Source organism: Leptonychotes weddellii, chromosome 7 (genome assembly GCF_054177405.1).
Source record: "Leptonychotes weddellii isolate Sample4059 chromosome 7, ASM5417740v2, whole genome shotgun sequence".
Classification (NCBI taxonomy): domain Eukaryota; kingdom Metazoa; phylum Chordata; class Mammalia; order Carnivora; family Phocidae; genus Leptonychotes; species Leptonychotes weddellii.
In genome coordinates, this window is record NC_138375.1 from 32,282,521 (window position 1) to 32,302,235 (window position 19,715).

At 36.1% G+C, this 19,715-nt stretch overlaps 1 long non-coding RNA gene across 1 annotated transcript in view; it reads left to right on the forward strand.

Moving 5' to 3' along the window:
* The window catches only part of LOC145722577 (uncharacterized), a 234,175-nt gene extending 214,972 nt beyond the window's left edge, over positions 1–19,203 (forward strand). Inside the window, exons 4-6 of the long non-coding RNA XR_014146922.1 lie at positions 2,786–3,373; positions 8,012–8,054; positions 18,259–19,203. This is a non-coding gene — a long non-coding RNA (uncharacterized LOC145722577). The remainder of the gene's footprint in view (positions 1–2,785; positions 3,374–8,011; positions 8,055–18,258) is intronic.
* The last annotated feature ends 512 nt before the right edge of the window (positions 19,204–19,715 follow it).

Genomic DNA, 19,715 nt, shown 5'->3' on the forward strand with positions numbered 1-19,715 from the left:
AAATTTGGGGGCGCCTGGGCAGCTCAGTCAGTTAAGCGTCTGCCTTCAGCTCAGGTCAAGATCCCAGGGGCCTGGGATAGAGTCCTGCATTGGGCTCCTTGCTCAGAGGGAAGCTTGCTTCTCCCTCTCCCTCTGCCTGCCTGTCTGCCTACTTGTGATCTCTCTCTCTCTCTCTGTCAAATAAATAAATAAAATCTTTAAAAAAGTATGAAATTTTGTCATAGATGAGATATAAAATCTAAACACAATTATAGTAAAGAATTGAGAGAATTTCCAAATATTCACTTTTAAAAAACACCAGTCCTAGATGGAGTCACAGGCGAAGTTAATTAAACTTTGAAAGAATGGAAAATTCCAATACTTTAAAATTTTTTTCCGAGTGTAGACTGCCAAAACTTTCGACAATCAAAATATGTATAGATATGTCATTTATGAATGTCAACATAAAATCTTAAATAAATCACATATATATAATCCTACAGTGCATCTAAAGATTAATATTTTTTAGAATGGAGGTTATCCCAGGAATATAAAGATGATACACTATTTAAAACTCTGTTAATATAATTCATCATATTAATAAGTTGAATGACCAAAAAATAAAGCTATTTAGCAAAATTCACCATCTCTTCATGATTTTTTAAAAACTTAAATAAAACTTGATTAAATGAATATTATCTATTGCTACATAGAGAATTACTCCAAAACTTAGAAGTTTAAAAAAAAAAACAACAGTACCTATGATCTCACAGCTTCTGTGCGTCAGGAATTCAGGAGCAGTTTACCTGGGTGCCCCTGGTTCAGGGTCTCTCCCAAGGTTTTAGTCAAGGCGGGTTCACAGTCATTTCACGGCTCATCGGGAGGATTTCTACATTACTGTTTATACCAAAATAAAATTCTAATGATCAAAGATTTAAACACACACACAAAGACACATACACACACAAATACTAGAAGTAAATGATTTCTTTTTTTAAATCTTTGATAGGAAATGCCTTTTTATGCAAGACTCAAAACCCAAGGCTATAAAAGGAGATACATTTGATTTATAAATATGTTCAAACTTCTTTGTAATAAGAACATGATAAACGAAATAAGACAAACTTGGAAAGTACTTATATTATTCAACAGAGTAAGAAAGAGCTGATTTCCTTAATAGAGATGATCTTTTACAATTAAATAAGAAACTCTAAAATTTTTTAGAATAATGTACAAAGTAAATAGAGTTCACAAATAAAGAACTGAAAACAGCTTCTTGTGATAAGATACCTGGCCTTACTCATCATTTCTCAATGTTTCCTTATTTCCAGGGATCAGATTAGCAATAATTTTAAAATGTGAGATTTCCATGGCAAGAATATGAATAAACCATCAATCTCCTACACTGTTAGAAGTTTAAGTTGCTGTAATTGCTTTTGTAGATAATTTTTAATTAAAAAATATGCTTGATATTTAGCATAGGAATTCCCCTTCTAGAAATCTAGCCTACAAAACATTTATACTGTTCAGTGTATCTAAATAATCTGAAGGGTTATTCACTTCTGTTTTGTTTATAATTGTGAAAAACCGGAACAATCGAAAAGCCTTTCAATAGAGGAGTAGTTAAATTATAATATATCCATATAATGGAATACCATGAAATTATTAAAAGTGAGCAGTACGCAGGTAATGCAGAGATATCCAAAGGTACAATTAAGACTATTTTGAAAATGGCCCAGGGGCGCCTGGGTGGCTCAGTTGGTTAAGTGTCTGCCTTCGGCTCAGGTCATGATCCTGGGATCGAGCCCGCCCTGCATCGGGCTCCGTGCATCGGGCTCCCTGCTTGGCGGGGAGTTTGCTTCTCCCTCTCACACTCCCCCTGCTTGTGTTCTCTCTCTCACTGTGTGTGTGTGTGTGTCTCTCTCTCTCAAAAAATAAATAAAATCTTCAAAAGAAAAGAAAATGGCCCAAACAGGGATTAGAATATGTGCCTAATTATATAAATTTTTAAAAACAATTAATTAGAAAATCTGTGTGTGTGTGTATGTGTGTGTGTGTGTTAACTTCTGGGGAGTTGGGCTGGATTATAGGATGGGAGAGAGACTAATTCTATATTCTATCCCCTATTGTATGGTTTGATGATTAAAATTGTAAAATAATTTTTTTAAAAAATTTTATTTATTCATTTGACAGAGTGAGACACAGCAAGAGAGGGAACACAAACTGGGGGAATGGGAGAGGGAGAAGCAGGTTTTCTGCTGAGCAGGGAGCCCGATGTGGGTCTCAATCCCAGGACCCTGGGATCATGACCTGAGCCGAAGGCAGATGCTCAACGACTGAGCCACCCAGGAGCCCCTAAAATTGTAAAATAATTTTTTATGATTTAATTACTTTATCAAACACATAAATTATTTTCAGTACTTAAAATTGTATAATTGTTCTATAATTAAAATTGTATAATAATAAATTCTTGAAAATTAAGAAAATAATAATATATTCAGTAATTTTTTGGAGGAAAAGTAAAGGCCAGCTTTTTTCAAAGTATGTTTTGTAGAAATACTGTCTTGGAAGTGGTGTTAAAACAATGACAACAGCCATAATAACAATATGACAAAAAAAGTGCTTTTCAGTCAAAATAATCAGAACCACCATGAACTCTACTTCAGACAGCAATAATATATATTCACATACTCAAGCCTCTTAAAAATCTTGCAGGAGAAAAACTTTTCAGATATAACTGTTTTCCAAATGCATTTATTTGGATAATCTTTCTGTACTTGACTTATCACCTCTTAATATCTCACAGAACATATTTGTAGCATCCATTTAAACCTGTACGGGAGACTATGTGATCATTTCATCTGTGTTTAAGATTGCTACTGAAACATTGGATTCAGGGACTTTCTTGGCTGCCAGCTGGAGAAATTCTAGGAGGATGACATTTTGGCCACATTCCTTGGTGCCATCATCCTCCCCTCTCTCTCCAGGAATTTACAAAATACCGAGAGGCATGCTGCCCTCACCTGGAAGGGACACAGCAGGCTGGGACTCTTCTGAGATCCGTGGGAGACAGAGGAGCTGGAGGACTTCGTTCTCTTTGGTACCAGGCAGAAGCCAAGCGACTATTGGCAGGGAAGACGACTGTACTCAGAAACTGGGCAAACATCTTTTATGAATACTTCAAGTGGCAGAATCCTGTTGATTTCTTTGCAGAGGGGCCGCGCCTGGACTTGCTCTTGGTGGCATTGCTTGCTCATGCCAGCGCATCAGAACGGAAAGGTCCCTGTGCGACTGGCCTCAACTGTTCCCAGTCCTTGCAGTTGGGAGAGAAATGCAGTTGGCACGAGGAGAGTACCTAGAGGAGAGAGACTTCTCCCACATGGCTCCTAGAAGGGTAAGGGCTTACCAGTTGTTTGTTTGTTTGCTGGGGCAAGAAAAAAAAAACACTTGCATATATTCAATGATAATTTTTTTTTTAAAGATTTTATTTATTTGACAGAGAGAGATACAGCGAGAGAGGGAACACAAGCAGGGGGAGTGGGAGAGGGAGAAGCAGGCTCCCCGCGGAGCAGGGAGCCCGATGTGGGACCCGATCCGAGGACCCTGGGATCATGACCCGAGCCGAAGGCAGTCACTTAACCAACTGAGCCACCCAGGCGCCCTTATTCAATGATAATCTAATAAAACTAGAAATCAGCAATAGAAGGTGAAATATTGGAAATTAAGAATCGCTTATTAGTAGCCCCTGAGTCAAAGAGAAACTGAAAATAAAACTTACCTAGGAGACGTACAAAAGCTGCACTTACGAGGGAATTTATAACCTAAATGACTCAATTATTTCAGAATTATGGGGAATAAGCATGAAGAGTGACTACATAAATGTTTGCATGTAAAGCAGGTGTGGGTTTCTTGTTCTATCAAATCTTCTCTCAAGTGAATCATTATAGATTTAAGTTCTTACAAAGCCTCTCAAGTAATGTATCAGGCTTTCAGTATGTTTTAGAAAACAATGTTCTATTTGAGGAAGACATATTCGACTTAAATGACAGCCCTCAAAGCTACTTTGGGATTATTATAAAGTTCACCTGACAGAATTAAAGAAGGTAGGAAAGAGGTTGAATATAGATTTAGTGACTATCCCTGAATAAATGATTTTTTAATGATAAGTTTGGGATTATATGAGAAATGTGGATTTCAAAAATTATTCAGAATAAAAATACAGTGGTTGCAGTTTAGAGATGACTAAAAACCATTTTGGAACAAATGGGAACAGATGAGAAAAACTGTCTTATGTCATGCAAGTGAGATGTAAGTGAGGAAATTCCTGTGAGCTGTCAGCTGTGGGAAACAAATGAAGAAATTAAAATAAATATAAATTCTCACAAGGATAAGGTAGTGATAACATGAAGGAGGAGCAAGCAGTTACCTAAAGTATCCGAGAATGAAAAATGAAATTGTTTAAGTAAAGAGCTCATCCGAGGGGATCAATAGTCAAATATTGAATTAGTGGGTAAGAATATCAGATTGAATAACTTTTTTCAGAAGACGTCAAAAAGTAATAAAGAACTGGGAACTCTAAGAGCTAAGAAATGAAGGAAGCATCAACGTCTTTATAATGGAATTTCTGAAACATAAGTACAAATAGAAGGAATGGACTATTTAAATAATAATCAAGAATTTCTTAAGTAAGGATCTCTGTGAAATTAAAGGATGGCTCAATATCAGATAAATTTCAATGTATTTCATTATTTAATGGATCAAAAGGAAAATAATATTCCCTTAATGGATTTAGAGAAAGCAATACAAATATCTTACTGTCTATTTATTACTTGAAAGGCTCAAAAAACTAGACACAGAAACCTTTTTTCACTTTATAAAAGCTACATACACAAATGTCTACAAACATAATACTTAGATAAACTTAATGGCATCAAGAGCAGGATCGAGACAAGGATGTTCAATATTGTTATTACTATTTAAAACTATATTAGAAATCCTGACCAATGCTCAAGAAAAGAAAAACATATGTAAGAATTAGAAAATAAATAAAACTATTATTATTTGTATATTTTATAAACATCCACATAGAAAACCTCATAAAATCATCCACATAGAAAACCTCACAAAATCAACAGCTAAATAGTCAGAATTTCCCAAGCAAATAGTATACCATTTTTAAGAAGTGACAAAACTAGATTATCTATAAAAAGACTCAAAAAAGACCCTTATAGATAAAATTTTTTTAATGTCACAAATAAGAGTTGGTAAATAAACATACCCTGTTCACTGATGAGGTGACTTAACATTATAAAGATTCACCATCCTGCAAACTAACTAGATATTGGAAGTTACAATATTCAAAGTACTCCAAGAAATCATATAGAAGATGATTTTTAATACTGATATAGCAGCAAAATTGGAATGCTCAAATTAATCATAACACTAATGTAATAAAAAATACTGCTAAAGGAATAAACAAATAAGTAGTCTAACAGAAGAGAGAAACCAGAATTTGATTCAGTTTTATATATATGGGATTACATTATATATTATATACTTTGGTTATGAATTAATTATTGATTAAATGAATGTGAATTTTGCTAAGCCAAACATTTAGTTCATAATTAAATGTTTGGTTTAGCAAAATTGGCATTCATTAATTCTGAGGAAAATGATGGTTCATATAATTAATGACATTACGTAATTCCTTATTTGGGGGAAAAAACATAGATTACATCATATATAAAAGTAAACTTCGGGTTTTAGTAATGGTAGAATATGTCATTTATAACCAAGATTTCTACTAAAAAAAAAACAACATCTAAAACTAGAATAGCTAGACAAATAATAAGTATAATCCATTTAAAAGTATTAGCAAGTGACTAAAGAAAAAAAATTGGGGAATCCATTCAAGAAAAAGAAATCAAGGAAACCTGGCATTTTCCCTTTGCTGGCTTTCCTCTCATTACTGCTCCCTACTTCAGGAGGCTGATCTGCAGCTACCTGAATAGTTCTCTTGTACCCTGAGAGACATTCATAGCTTTAAATGTATATTGTGGAAAGGAAGTTTCAAAAGATACCATAAATAAACCCCGAAGAAAGTGGAGGAACATAATAAAAATTAATAGAAATTAATGAAATAGTATACAAACATTAAATAAAGGGAATTAAGAAATATTTTTTTCGGGGCACCTGGGTGGCTCAGTTGGTTAAGCGACTGCCTTCGGCTCAGGTCATGATCCTGGAGTCCCAGGATCGAGTCCCGCATCAGGCTCCCCGCTCAGCGGGGAGTCTGCTTCTGCCTCTGAACCTCTCTCCTCTTGTGTTCTCTCTCTCATTCTCTCTCTCTCAGATAAATAAATAAAATCTTTAAAAAAAAAAAAAGAAATATTTTTTTCAGCCTTGTTGGTAGTGGGGAGGGGAGATCCCTGAATACCCTTTACACACACACACACAGTCACACACAAATGATTGAATAAGCCATACTATAGATGCTATGTAGCTATTAAAACAATTGTGCTAATCATCAACTGTATTGATCTGAGTGGCAGGGACACATAGTTCAATTTAAAAAGCAAGTTGCAGAATTACTGTTTTGGTTTTTAAAAAATTCAATGCGATAAGAATAAAAAAATCAAAATGGATATACATGTATATATAAGTTCATAAGTATTTATGAGCAAGGAAACCCATGTGGAAGAAAACACATCAGGCTATTAGCACATTTCCTAGGGCAATGAATGTAGAGATTTTGGAGAAGGAAAAGAAATTTCAACCTTTTCTTTATATGTCTTGTATTATTTCCCAATTTAATATGAGTATGTAGTACTTCTATAATTTTTAAAGCAATGCCTGAAAAATAAATAAAATAAAAATAGAATAATAAAAATTGTGACTAAAAAACTTTAAGCAAAACCAAATAGCTATAATGTTCATGTTCTGGCAAAACATCTTACGTCTAAAAAGTTCACTGAGAACTAAAACTTCACTTAGAATTACACTCTCAAGAAGCTGACTTTTTCTAGCCTCTCTGGTGGATGTGATAAAAAGCAAAGGTTCCTTGGAATAGATTTGTTTGTTTTCTGTGAAACATTGGTGCCTTTATGCATGACTAATGTGGACATTTGGAATTGATAGATGTTGTTATCTAGGAAAAAAATGTAAGTTTGAAGAACTCTTTTCGTAGCTGTTGAATCTTTTTGATGACAGTTTTACTCTATTTGGCATGCTTGGTGCCGTGTCTCTTTCACATTTTTATAACTGCTTTTTAATGAACATCTTTAAACACTTTCTTAATCTTTCTCAATTCTTGCTGGCTCAACCAGAAAGATTTCATGTTTTCTAAAAGTGTGAAATCAGACACTTACTTATGGAGCTGCATTTTGATGATTATTTCTCTTTGTCACATCAAAACGGTGCTGGCCTGAGGAATCACATGAATGCTTTTGTCTTTCTGTTTAAATAAAAGTAACTGTTACAAATAGCATAGATGGCATTTTCTCAGTTTTAAAAAAGGTGTATTCTGAATGTTGTCTATATCCACTTAATTTAGCAAGACAGTAAACCATAAATCAGATCCATATCATCTCTGGGTTTTAAAATATTTTTGCATTCTCTGGGCAGCTAAAAGATACACATACAAACCTAGGATGTTGTTAAATTTCTTCATTTTGCCAATTACATGCAAAAGAAATTTCTAGGAAGAAATGTGAATCTGCATTTCTTGGATGATTTTAATAACAAACTATGTTTTAGCATTTGTACATTAAGAAATAGTAACTGGGATGCCTGGGTGGCTCAGTCGGTTGAGCATCTGCCTTCAACTCAGGTCATGATCTCAGGGTCCTGGGATCAAGCCCTGTGTGGGGCTCCCTGCTCAGTGGGGAGTCTGCTTCTCCCTCTCCTTTTGCCCTCCCCTGAAACTTGTGTTCTCTCTCTCTCAAATGAATAAATAAAATCTTAAAAAAAAAAAGAATTAGTAACTGTGTGATGTGTTTCAATGTCTTACTTCTTATTTGAATGTGTGTTTCAGAAAGCGGTCTGCATGAAAAGTTAAATGACTCTCAGTAAATGAGGTATCCTTTTTTTTCTTTTTACTTGCATTATATTATTATATTATTATTACTTATTGTATCAAAGTTTGATGACAAGAAGCAACTTTTTGTTGGTTGACATATTTATTAACAGTGCAGAAGTTACTTAAAAATATTATTTTGGGGGCACCTGGGTGGCTCAGTCAGTTTAAGTGTCTGCCTTCAGCTCAGGTCATGATCTTGGGGTCCTGGGATTGAGCCCCGTGTCGGACTCCCTGCTCGGCAGGGAGTCTGCTTCTCCCTCTCCCTCTGCTTGTGCTCTCTTTCTCTCTCTTTCATATAAATAAATAAAATCTTTAAAGAAAATGTTTTTTTCCTTACAGTTTGCACGCTTTTTTTTTTCAAAAAGGAGCACATGTAGGAACAATCCTCAGAACCATTAATGTGTGTGCCTTTTCTTTAGAAAGTTGATTTTAATGATCCCTCATCATTAATAGATTTTAAATAAATATACATATGTGTTTACTTATTTCAAATCATTCATGGATTTGGATTAAACCATCAAACTCATTTGCAAAATTGTTGCTTAGAGTTAAGGGTCCACAGTGTGGTAACAAAGCCAAAACTGTATAGTAATTATACAGTAATTGACATAAGTCTTGGCAATGTTTTTTTGGATTTGGCACAAAAAGCAAAGAAACAACAGCAAAAATGAACAGGTGGGACTACATCAAACTGTAAAGTTTCTATACAGCAAAGGAAACCATCACCAAAATGAAAAGGCAACCTATGGAGTGAAAGAAAATATTTACAAATCATTTATCTGATAAAGGGTTAATATCCAAAATATGTAAAGAACTACAACTCAATAGCAAAAAGCTTCAAAAAGTCCAATTGAGAAATGGGCAGAGGAACCGAACAGACATTTTTCGAAAGAAGGCACGTCAAGGTGCTTGACATCACTAATCAGGGAAAAGCAAATCAAGACCACAATGAGGTATCACCTCACACCTGTTAGAATTGTTATCACTAAAGAGACAAGAGATAAGTGTTGGTGAGAATGTGGAGAAAAAGGGACCCCTTGTGCACTGTTGGGAATGCAAACTGGTACAGCCACTCTGGAAAATGGTATGGAGGCTCCTCAAAAAGTTAAAAATAGAATGGCCAGACCTTCCAGCAATCCCACTTCTGGGTATATATCCAAAGAAAATGAAAATAGGGTCTTGAAAAGAGATCTGTACTCCCATATATATATACACTGCAGCATTATTCACAATAGCCAAGATATGAAAATAACCTAAGTGTCCGTCAACAGATGTCAATGGATAAAGCAGTTATATATATATATATCACACACAATGGAATATTATTATATTATATTATATTATAATAATATTATGGAATATTATTCAGCCATGAGAAAGAAGGAAATCCATTTTGTAACAACATGGATGGACCTCGAGAGCAGTGCAAATTGAAATAAGACTGTCTGAGAAAGAAAATTCAAATACTGCATGGTATCATTTATATGTGGAATTTTTTTTTTAAAGGTAAATTCATAGAAACAGAGTAGAAAAGTAGTTGCCAGGAGCCAGAGGCTGGGGGAAATAGGCAAGTGTCAATAAAAGGGTGCAAACTTTCAGCTATAAGATGAATAAGTTCTTGGGATCAAAAGTAAAACATGATGACTATAGTTGATAACACCGATTATATCATTGAAATTTGCTAAGAGAATAGAACTTAAATGTTTTACTCCACCCCCCCACAAAAAAAATCATCAAGTTTCAAAATTAAGAAATGAAAAGGTTAAGGCGCCTGGGTGGCTCAGTCAGTTAAACATCTGCCTTCAGCTCAGGTCATGATTCTGTGGTCCTGAAATCGGGTCCCTCATCAGGCTCCCTGTAGAGAGCCTGTTTCTCCCTCTCCCTCTGCCTCTCCCCTCTGCTGGTGCCCTCTCTTTTTCTCTTTCTCTCTCTCAAATAAATAAATAAAGTCTTTAAAAAAAAAAAAGAAAGATTCATAGATTTTCCATTAACCTCATTTCAATGTCTTTCTCTTCTTATGTCTTTCTACTACTGTATGTATCCGTCTTCTATATTTTGGTGGACTGCTTATTTTCCCCCATGTGGACAAATTTTAGCTCTTTCCATATTTAAACTCTGTATTTTTGTAATGGTTTTACTTTAAATTTTTCTTTGATCAAATTGTTCATTGGCATTTTTCTTCACAGACTTTTTCAAATGGAAAATGCAGTTCTGTGCTCCGACATTTTATTTGGTTCATTAGTGAGCAGTGGTGTTACATAGCATAACATTGCACATGAGTTGGGGAGGGAACATGAAGGTCGGGTGTACATGTTAGAGATTTCTTGCATATGAATGCTTGCTAGGATGGTTCATCTCTCAGGGACTGTGCCACAGACCCCACTGGCAACCTGGCATGTGCCCAGATTATTAGATTTATATATTATGTTATCAAGTTAAATTTCTGCAGTAAGCCTATATATTTTTTTAAGATTTTATTTATTCATTTGAGAGAGAGAAAAAGGGGAGGGGAAAGGCAGAGGGAGAAGAAGCAGAGGGAGAGGGAGAAGCAGGCTCCCCGCCTAGCAGGCAGCCCGACATGGGGCTCAATCCCAGGGATCCGGGATCATGACCTGAGCCAAAGGCAGATGCCCAACCGACTGAGCCACCCAGTCACCCCTGCAGTAAGCCTTTAAAGAATGGCTTTTAAAAGTTTCTGCAAAGAAACCCTGGATTAATCATAATGCCAATAAGGCAAGCACATGTAAGCAAAAAAAAAAAAAAAAAAAAAAGGAAAGAAAGAAAGAAAAAGGCAGAGCTAATATAAAAAAGCATTTGCTAAGGTTAATAAAATTATCTAAAGAAATCAGATAAACATTTGAAATAATTAAGAAAACTATTTGAATGTGGATTTATAACAAAGGTCATTAATGATGAACTTTTAGCATAAATTATAGCTTGAGATATTAAGCATTAATAGAGGTATGTATAAAACATTTATGAATAAAAGTACATATATTGAGGATGCATGCCTTAAAATTTTTTATTGATGAATTGTATAAATGCAAAGGTTTGGAGACCAGGTCATAATGATCTGTGACTACTGGTTTACCCTCTGCCTTCCCTCCTAGAACACTGAACTCTTGAATGCCAAGGTCTTCCCAGTTCATGAACAAGACTATCTACTACATTTGAGGAATTCACCGAGTTTTTTAATAGATAATTCAATGTTTTAGGTTATTCAAAGAATAAATAGACTGAGATCCTGCCATCAAAGAGCTTACAGTTTGTTCATAACTAATTGTGACTACTATTTTGCAATGCATAGAATACTATCCCTATAGAAGACTTTGTTGCCAGTGAAAACTTGCAGTTGGCAGTACACAGAGTCCATTTTATTAAAATCAAACTATAGTCCTGCTGAACGAAAACTAATTTCTGAGATATGTTCCTGCATTTTAATCTTATTTCTAGTTCCATAAGTTCTGCTTTTGCTCTCTTCTCTCTAATTCACTGTTGATTATCTGCTATGGTCGTCTGCTCATCTTCCGTGCTCTGCGCAACCCCTCTTCAGTATACACGAATTCCCCCCAATACATCATCACAATGAAGTATCAATGTGGCAATGAAGTGGATCAAAGTTGGCAGACTATATATTCTGAAATACAGACTCTTCTGAGAGAGAAAGTGCCATTAAAAAAAAAGAGAGAAAGAAAGACAATAAAAAGTCCTCATCATCTTTGTTCATTAGTAGTATAATTCAATGAAATGTTCTATATAGCAGCAAACAAAATGAATTTTAAAAATTAGGTATTTAGAAATGTAGAGGGAAACTAGGTCACATCAGATTAAGACTTTAGATTCAAAGACGTAATATCTTAAAGAATGTTGACCTCATATTCCAAAGAATAAGAAAGAGATGTTTAAAGAAAAAATAAATAAAGGGGCACCTGGGTGGCTCAGTCGGTTAAGCCTCTGTCTTTGGCTCAGTTCATGTGGGATCAAGCCCTGCATTAGCATCCCTGCTCAGCGGGGAGTCGGCTTCACCCTCTGCCTCTCCTCCCTGCTTGTGCTCTCTCTCCCAAATAAATAAAGGCTTTAAAAAATGTAAATAAATAAAAAAATAATAAAATCCTTTCACAAAGGGAAAAATTATATGTAACTAAACAAATTAAGTAACTCAAAAGTATCCTGTGTATCTCATGCCTTTTTTAATCCAAAAAGGATTTTGAAATCAGATGAATAAAGAAATGTATACTGTTCCATAGAAATATATAAATAATGTAGATGTTTTAACTATATGATAAAAGCTTGAAGAGTTAGAGAGACAGGACATCCACAGGTAACATATTACTAGAATAGTCACCTTAAACATAGTGACATCATTGTTCATGGTGCTGGCCTTCTGATTTTTGGAAGATATCTGAAGAAATCTCTTAAGTTCTCCAAATCAGTTCTGCTATTCTTTCAGCTGCCAACAATAGCAGCTAACTTACCATGCTTCATTTTAATAACTAAATAATTGCATTTTAGAATAAGATTTCACTGGTATATTTTAAGATCCACTGTGAGATTTCAAAAGCACAAGCCTTTCTTCACTTGTAAACTGCTTCAGTGCTTGGGCAAGAGCACAAAGCACATCAAAATTCTTGTCTCTTCCCATCTCTGACTCCAAAAAGATAAGGAAAGATGAGAATTAATACAATCTATCTTACGTGATAGTCATCCTCTGAATCAGTTTAGTTTCATTAGATTAAGTTTACAATAATACGGTAAGCGTAAGCATTCCAGATCTTAACCCAATAATTTTTAGTTACATCACATTTCATAGTCTTGCTTCAGCTCTTTAATATAGGTCTTCAAATGATCTCATGCATAATTTTGAGTTTGTTTTCAAAACATAACATATTCTCTGGCAATCCAAACCCCACAAAGACTCTTGCCTAAATGAATATACTTTGTATTTAGTGCACATTATAGGGGAATTGTCTTTAGTGGTAAAAGGCCATAGACTACACCCAAAAACATTAATAAATACAAAATAATAATGTAATACTTATGCTCCAGGAAGAAAAGCTCCCCTGATTTAAGGACTATACATAGACTGTGGTATTACAAAATAATCATTACTACCCTGTATTTGGCTGGAATTCTGGGTGCGTGGGGAACAAGTCCATTTAGTGATTGTATCAGTACAAAAACTGAAATGATGATAGGTTGGGAGTCGGGGATAGATGTCACCAACACCAAAGGAATGAACAGATCCCAGAAGTGTGTGCAGGACCTAAGTCCAAGAAGCTTGGAAAGGGATATGCACCAAACCAAATGGTTAAGAAGCAGATGTAAAAATTGGACTGAGGTGCCAAAAATCCAGGAAATCAGAAGATGGAAGTAATTGCAAGCAGGACCAAAGGGGAAAGAGGTTTCTGGTATAAATGGCATATGGTTTGCAGCCCATGATCCAGCTGGTCTCAACTCTGCACAAAAATATCTGTGAAGGCAGAGGAAAATCACAAAAGTTAGAATATTATAAACCAGAATTGGCAATAAACCCATTACAAGTATCCATGAAGAGTTTTCATAAACTACAAATAGAATTGGATAGAAAATTACAATAGGTATTCCAAGCTTACCTTTTCATTTAAAAGCACATAAAAATTTCCCTCTCTGCTGTTTTTCCTGTTTCCAAAGTAAACCATCAGTCTAGAAGCTAAGTAACTACTAAATGGGTGCCATATTCTGAGATTCCTCTTCCCTCCCCACAACCCAATGGCTATTACTGCTATGACTGTCTCTCCTTGTACATCTCTTTGGAGATGATAAAAAATGAGAACAGCTGGTCAGGAATGTGAGTGTACGTGTGTGTTTGTGTTGGGGAGAGGTGGTCTAGTGATATTGTTCAGCATCCTAGAAGGTATAATCCCTACAAATGAAGTTTTATGGAAAGATATTAATGAGAAAGAACTGAGAACAGTGAATACTCAAGTTTTTAAAATATTTCATGTATTCGGAGTACTGTGAAATTAGGCATTGAGGTTTAGGAGACCCTGTCTCAGGCCAGTAACACCTCACTGGTACTTAATGAGTCCATATTGGGCTAAGAACTGTGTGCATCAATTTGCTTTCTATTTGTGGTCCTGGGAAGGGATTCAGCCAGTGTGCCAGTATATAGAGGGTCTATGGCAGTCCAGTCAATAGAATTGGGACATCCAAGGTAAGATGATGAGAAGTGTATTTTTTCAGGAGAACATTCACTGGGGTTACTCAGATCACTTCAATGTGACACAGTCCCATATAGCCCTTTGTAACTATTGGAACTTTCTAATGCCTACTGGGAATGAGCTATTCCATGCCAGGAATCCTTCTGCACCAGTCTCACGAGGCCACTGTTGGTGATCTGAGGAGGTAAATGTACCAGCAGTTCCACATTTTTATTTTAAAATGTCTGATTGCCACAACAGTAGTAATAGCTCATTTATTCTTTTCCCTTTACTTGAGATGATGGCGAGTGTAGGGGTGAGATTTGGGAAGCAAAGTGCACACGCAGAAGCATAAACATAAATTCTGCTTACCTTCTCCGTGAAAGATATCATCGATCTCACTGTGTGGTGCTTAAGTGGGCTGTGGGATTTCAGAGCTGAGCTTGTTAACAGTAGCCTCCATGGAGTCAAGATTCATTTTGTTTGGTGATTCAGATGCAGGACAATACACATCTAGATATCTACACTTTGAGATATTTGCTCAAACACCAGACACACCTAAAATTCCTCTTAATGTTTCATAGCCACTCTTTGAAAAAAGGCTTTTGGGAGACTCACAGAGAATTTACACTAGTTTTTCCTGATTCCTCAAGACTTTATGCCCAGATACCTTTTTGTTCCTCAGATGGATTGATTTGGGTCTGTGCCTTTTTGGGCCACTTCCCTAGCCTTCGTCCTCAAATCCAGTTGCCCAGTCTCTTTGCTGACCTTACCCTACAGCTTCTGCGAGCCTTCTTAGTTTTTTAAACTTTTAGGATGAGAATATGGGCTTATCTATTGGCCTCTTTTCCTATTTTATCAACTCAACCACCTCACCTGTCCTGTGGCTTCTCAAGCCCTGACATGATCTTTCTCAGTTCAAATGAGACTATCGCTTGAGTATACAAATTTAGTTGCAACGTCCTTATATAGGCAAAGCCACAAAGACAAAACAGATTGATAAAAATCATATACTTCACACTTTTATTTCGTACGCTTTGCTTGATTTTCACGGGGAGAAATCTGATGTCAATGGGAACCGAGGCCAGAGAGTGAAGACAACACTAAGTCCTCTTTGGGGACAGATAAAAATGTAAACAGATGTAATTAAAAGATTTCAAGAATTCTTTTAGATGTGTGAGCAGACTATGGGTCATATGGATGATTATTACCAGGTTCTCCTATTGCTTGAAATATTCAAAGCTAATTTACTTGGGAATGCTTAAGATGGTTTTATTTTTAAACAAGAAAATTTTTACTGCTGTATATTCTGGAAAATGTTGTGCATTTCTTCTCTGCATATTGAGAAGATTTTCAACAATGAGGTTGTTGCCTGTGTCTGAGTTTATTTAAATCCTCGCACTTACATCTTCACATCTGGAGAAGTTTAGGTTTAGAAGACCTGTCTTTTAATTGCTCTCCAGCCAACTTCATTGCATTTGCATTTGTGGCTTGTCTTTCCCCAACAATGCGCATGGCTCAGGTAAAGAGGAGGTGTGAAAATGTAGGAATAGGTTCTGGGAGGTTTTTGATTCTTCAAACTGTCTTAAAATAAAATTTCTAGGCCTAAGTTCACACTGAGTTTCAGAGCTTGTGTACAGTTAATTTACTATCTTAACCTGTCTTGATGCTGAACTGGTGTTCTTGTTTGTTTAACGTGAGTGGTCTTTCTAATCCCATTAAGGGGAAACAAATTTTAAAAATGTAAATCCATTTTACTTTGATTTAGTACTTTTCCAAGACCAGGCTTCACAAATCAAGGCCTGGACTTTGACAACAGGAGTAGTTTCAAAAGGTGTTTTCCCTACCTTTAAGAGAAAAGGACTAAGACCTTTTCTAGAGGATTCCTTTTTTCTCTTCTAAAGCTAAACACTGGGAGTGTAGGGGGTTTGATAGGATCAGGGACTTGGTAGATCCCCTTTGTCCAGAAGTAACTGTTGAGCCTAAAGCCTTGAGGTCCTGCGGGTGGAATACTATCAGAGCAACTATGCTTGTTGCTTTTCTATTGGTAAATCAATCCCTATTCTTGGAAGGGAAAAATTAACTGGAGGTCTCCATGAAGCACTTTGGACTGTGCGTCAGAAGATGGAGGGAAGCTATTATCGCTCTGAGGCTCACTTCTCACACATGTAAAATAATAGCAACAACAGCTACCATTTATTGAACAGTTAAGGGTGTGAGATCCTTCTCAACTCTATTTCTAATCCCCACAATAGCCCACTTGAGATTCTGAAAGAATTAATTTAGTGAAATGTGTATAAAAATGCCTGCCATGTTATCTAATTTCTTGTGAAAATCAAATGGGACAATTGATATAAAAACCATCTGAAAAATTGAAGTTACCACTCCCACTGGAAAAGATTCTTGGCTACTTTTCTTGAAATCAATTTCATAGCCATTTTTTTTCATAATTCAGTTGCTCTCAGAGGAAAAAGAAACTGTGTAAAGACTGTAAGTCTTAACAAGGAATGAGTCAAAATAAGAACATATAGATATACATTTTCCCCTGAGTAACAACTTGGAAAGAGTCTATGTAATCCCTTTGATGGATATTATTAACAGGAAATTGTGGAATTAAGACACTTAAGTCAGGTGAGAAAAATTTTACATTTGTCTCTGGAACTCAATAGATACATCACTAATTCAAGAAAAGTAGCCAAGAATCCTTTCCAGGATACTTCCGAGTCTTGGCTATAGTAAATAATGCTGCGATAAACACGGGGTGCATTTTTTTTTTTGAGCTAATGTTTTCATTTCCTTCAGATAAATACCCAGATGTGGAATTAGTGGATCAAATAATAGTTCTATTTTTAATTTTTTGAGGGACCTCCATACTGTCTTCCAGAGTGGCTGCACCAGTCTGCATTCCCATCACCAGTGCACAAACATTCCCTTCTCTCCACATCTCCTGATATACACACCCTTGTGTATTCCCTATCAAGAACCATAAGAAATGAGATCAGTTAGCCTGCCACAGTTTCAATGATAGTAGTAGAAGGCACAAGAGTCCTTAGAACTAAAAGATAGATTATTATTACTCTTAACGATAGTAGTTGACAGAGAATTATCATTTTTATGCTAGTTGCTTAAGTGTCAATTCTCACAGGGTGACATAACAAGGACCGTATTGCACCTGCACACATAGTAGGTTATGTTACAGGAGAGGAACTCCAAGCTAATAGAACCCAAATTGTTTATTATGGGCAGTAAACTTGCTTACTGTTGCTCTAAAGGGAGACATTAGTTTTATAATACTGGCCTTTTGCTTCAGGAGACACTGTATCTGTCTTCTGTGCTATACATTATACAGCTATCCTTGAAAAGGCAGTGCAGAAATGCAAGAGACCCATGGGGAATTTTCTCCCAGAGATGATTTCCAGTTATTAGCCAAGATTCCTCTTTGTTTATTGCGGTACTGGATATATTCCTTTTCGTCGTAAAAACTTTAATGTCAGTTCAGTTCAAAGATCATCCCCTTTCCTGATCCACCACAGGCTAAAACCTTGCTTCCACAACACTTGGAGTAAGATGGCAGGTTCTAGCTCAAAGAAACCTCATCCTTTTCCCTTTCTAGGCACTTACTCTCTGCTCTTGGGGACAAGGTGGAGCAATAGTGTGGGTGGGAGAGAAATGTCTCTGGCCTCACTCTGGTATTGACTGGTCTCTCTTCTCTTACTATCTTCTGTTAATATGATGCTTAGGTGATGTGCGGGTATATTTTTTTTTCACCTTGTCTCAGAAGACTTCTTTCCTTTTCCAAAGGACAGCCCTGACTCCCTTTGACAAGCCAAAGGTACAGAATCATCAATCTTTTCTCTGGTATGGATGCCTAATCACTTGACCTCTATGACCTCTTGAGCAGCCCACCACTAACCTTCATGCTCCTTTGCTTGGAACATCAAGAACCATTGCGATCCTCTCTTACACTCTTAAAAAGCTGCAGAGAACTGAGTCAGCAATAAAGTTGTCCCATCTTCTTCCCAGACACATTTTGCCATGGCCCCTTGAAGACCAGAAGCCATAGCCCATTCCACTAGACCTCCAGGCCTTAGAAATCTCTCTACCAGAAGAGGAAACATGTCTCTATTTTCAAATTTCAGAAGATGCATCTCAGGTATCTCTAATTTTTCCTCATACTTGAAGGAAAACAACTGAAGAGAATGGTATAACATACTCTAAGCTTTTCGGAATGTTATCCTGAGAATTTTCTCTCTGGAATCTTCTCTAATAGTGGTTTGAGTTGGGCCTTTTGTCTCTGTATCTCAGAAAGTCTTGAATTGGGAAAGACAAGATGCCAGGCATCTCTTTGGGCAGGCACTCTCCAGTCTTTATGAAAGATTTTCAGTGCCTAACATGGCTTTCGGATGGAAAAGCAACACTGCTCCTATGTATGTTAGCTAAGCAGTGGTAGTAAGACTGCTTCCAGCTCTTCTCAGCAAGCAGCTTAGAGGCTGGGGCCCACTGTAGACATCTTCCTGAACCTGGGAAATGGAATGCCAATAACAACTGGTCTACCTTTAGTCCTTTACTGAAACTTCTAAACAAAAAGAAAAGTCATATTCAACATTTTGAATAAAAAAAAATTCACAATATAGATATACACTAAGATAATCTATTTTTCCTACATTAATGTTGTATCATGTTTTTTGTTGTGGTTAGAACCTACCCCAAATGCTTTTTGGAAAAGTGGGTTATTAGAAAATTCTATTCATAAAACAGACGTTTATGTATATAGAGCATGCAGACATTGCCCTGTCCTCCCAAGTTTTCTACTTAACTGAATTACTTCTGGATTGGAGACTCATATGAGAATCATAATTAACCAAAGTAGAACCAACTGAGGAAGGGCTGGAATACAATGTATTCCAGGTATATTTTAGACAACTTCAAATGAAGGTCTTAGTTCTCCTTAGTAGTCCTTTATTTCCCCCTGCCTCATTGATTCTCAGTTTACTGCCATAATGATGTGAAGTTTTTCCAACTGTCCTCAATTCCAGTACCTTTTGTTCCTTCTTTTTAGTGTGCATGGATCACTTATATCATTTGTTAAGATTTCCAAGTCTTAAGCATAGAGTTTGTTTCAAGGGCTTCAATTTTTAACAAATTTTTCACATGATTTGATGTAAGTGATACATTGGTCCCTCTGTTTTCCCTCCCATATCAGAATAGATAGAATTTTTTTAAAGTAGTGCAAATACTGTGGACATGGTGTGGAATGCTGGAAAAAGCATTGGCTTTGGAGTCAGCCAGATATGCACTGAGATCCTGGTTCTGTTAGGAATTAAAGCTTTCTTTTTTTTGAGAGAAGATAATCTTTGGTGATATCTAAGAGGAATTAAGTGGTTGGTACATGCCTTTAATATGATAAGCAGAAGTTTCTAGTTTTCTGTAAAGGGTGAAAGAGTGAATATTTTCAGCTTTTCAGTAAATATTTCAGCTGG